The sequence below is a fragment of the Atta colombica genome, unplaced genomic scaffold, assembly GCF_001594045.1.
Source record: "Atta colombica isolate Treedump-2 unplaced genomic scaffold, Acol1.0 scaffold55, whole genome shotgun sequence".
Lineage (NCBI taxonomy): Eukaryota > Metazoa > Arthropoda > Insecta > Hymenoptera > Formicidae > Atta > Atta colombica.
The window spans coordinates 1,076,195-1,079,005 of record NW_017259545.1 but is presented as its reverse complement, the minus strand read 5'-3'; positions in this window follow the sequence as shown (position 1 = coordinate 1,079,005).

The window sequence follows — 2,811 nt, the reverse complement described above, 5'->3', positions numbered from 1 at the left end:
ATTATATTTAATTTATTCCATTTTCTTTCTATTTCATTTTCTATTCCTTTGTTATTTAAAGTATAAATAATAAAAAAATAAAAATTACCTCATAATTACTTCGCTGTTGCCCGATGCCATCTAGGATTTCTCCTCCTCTTGTTGCTAGATTACTTCGTTTCGTACATACGCAAAATAAACTCGCGAAAAAATATGATTAATTATTGTACAATCTCGCAATATTATTTCATTTCAAGTTTTTATGTCTCGAACAAAATAAAAATGTAATTGTAATAAAGAAAATATTTTAATTTTTGCGAAAAACGGTCTTTTCATTTATTAAAATTACATAATTTTTCTTTTCGTGACATAAAAGTTTAAAAAAAAAGAAATAGTAATAATAATAAGAAACTGTATATACTTAATTTTCCAACCACAGGCAAGTATAAACTTTAATTAATCTCCAAAATAACTTTAATTAATCTACTAGAATATTTATTTACAGTTATATGAGGTAGAATGAAGAATTTTATATATAAAATATATTCAAATTCTCCCGAAAACAAAATGTGCATAAATTATTCTCTAAAAGTTTTAACAAGATTCAACTTTTTAAAAAAACTTTACCGAAGAGATCGCGCTTACAAAATCCAATTGACTTTTAAATTTAATTTAAAAATTGCTTTAGGCATACAATTATAATGTATAATTCGCTAAGAGTTACATTGTTTAATCAGAATTTATCATGTATATATACATACACATGACCGACATTGCAATAATCATATGCATAGAAGTCGAGTGAAACTAGCTTCTGCCATTTCTGCTTTGCTGCTACAAAAATATCCTCCATGTCGACTTTACCAGCTTCTTATCTTTTGCTAACCACAATTTATCTACATTCGATGTACCGTTTATATATCAAGTGAATTATTATCAGCAATATCAATCGAATGGTGATATAGTCAGCGAAAGAACTTTCTTCATTATCTATCATTATTAATAATACATATAACATTGATATTGCATTAAAATTATTATCGTCAAATATTAGTATCAGCATTTGAAATAATAAAAATATCATTTTTTTCTATAATAAATTTAATATATACATAAAAAAAAAGAATAAGAGTCATACTATAAGAGAGGCAATTGATAATTCTCGAAATATTTTAAGTACTAACTACAGTATATTAAATATTTATTAATAACGTCATGCATATATATTATATTATTAAATTATATATGGTCAGAAAAATTACATCTAGGGGAAAAACGATTCCGAAATACTTTCCTCAATCTAAAATCAATGTTCTGCGCATATTCGGCAGTCATTAGTTACCATTCGTGCCAGAAACGCGTAATCAAAATGAGGGAGAAAAAAATTAGCATTATCTCTTCATGTAACAATAAGTCCACCGAGAGTTCTTTACATAGGATTATCGCGTGGATCGGTGACAGTACGCGTGACAAACAATTACGTATTTCACTAGTTTTGACGTATCGGAGGTGTGTTGCTGACGACAGAGATGACGTTACCGATGCAACTAACCTACCGTAATCGAAAACATAATGGTGCATCAAACATAACCGGAGACTGGTAAATCTTTGGAATGGGGAAACACGACGGGCAAGCTGGTTCATGCCGATCGAGCACAACTCCGAGGTCATAGCTCGAGATTGTCATTACGGCGCCAATTATCTTGCTCGCGGGTATACTCGCCTGCTACCCGCGAACCTTATCAGCCGGCCTTCAATCGATCCTCTATGGATTGACAATTGGGTCGATTATGGTAAATATGTTACACTAAACGCACTCAAGAGATTTGCCGTCTGATATCACGAGATAGAAAACGAATTTGACTAAAAAGAAAAGAGATCGTCAATAATAATTGATAATTAAAAACATAATAAGCGCAAATGTATTATTACATAATTGCAGACCAGTTTATTATCAATTATGATGATTAAAGTGCAAATAAACGTTAATAAAGACGCTTTTATATTTTAAATATATTTTAAATTAGGTAATTAAATATGTTAATATTTTAACGAGAGTTTTATAAAATACTGAAAGGCAAATACAGCAAAGAATAATGCCTCAATACACTTACACTAAATTAATTATCTTATAGCATTCATTTCTCATTTCGTCTTGCTATTTATCAACCTCATTTTACGACGTAGTATTACTGCACAATAGAGGCTACAGGAATATTCGTTAACATGCAAAGTCAGAAGTAGCTAACGTTGATGTTTATTTTACAACGAAAATACGTCATACTTTACATTGTAATAATCTTGCAAAACGTCAAAATTACTGATTTACTCAATTCCGTCGATGGTATTTCAATTGCATTGCCTGGCCAGAGACCAGGTTCATATTATTTCAACTGCGACAGCTAGGCGGTGTCGCTCATTGTCAACGAGAGATATCTTTGTATGAACAATGGACCAAATGTTAATTGTTGTTAATAAAGAGTCATGTATGTTGCTGTTGCAACGGCAAGCAGAGCCGCGGAAGAGGCTGCACCTGTACCAGCCGTGCGCGAAGCGCAAACACACCTGAAACCTTTGACCTTTTCATCGACGCTCGCCTCTCCTGCCAGCGACCATCGATCTTTCCCTTCGTCCGCCCCTTCGAACCCTTCGTCAAACTGCAATCCCATCCTCAACAAGCATCGTTGTACGGCACTGGAACGGCATCCCTGAAAGCTAGATCGCGATCAGTGCACTTGATTTAATTATACGGAGGCTGAATATATGTTAATATTTGACAACTCGTACTTCTCAAACTTCGAGTCTGAATGCGCGATAATGGGAAAGAGGAGA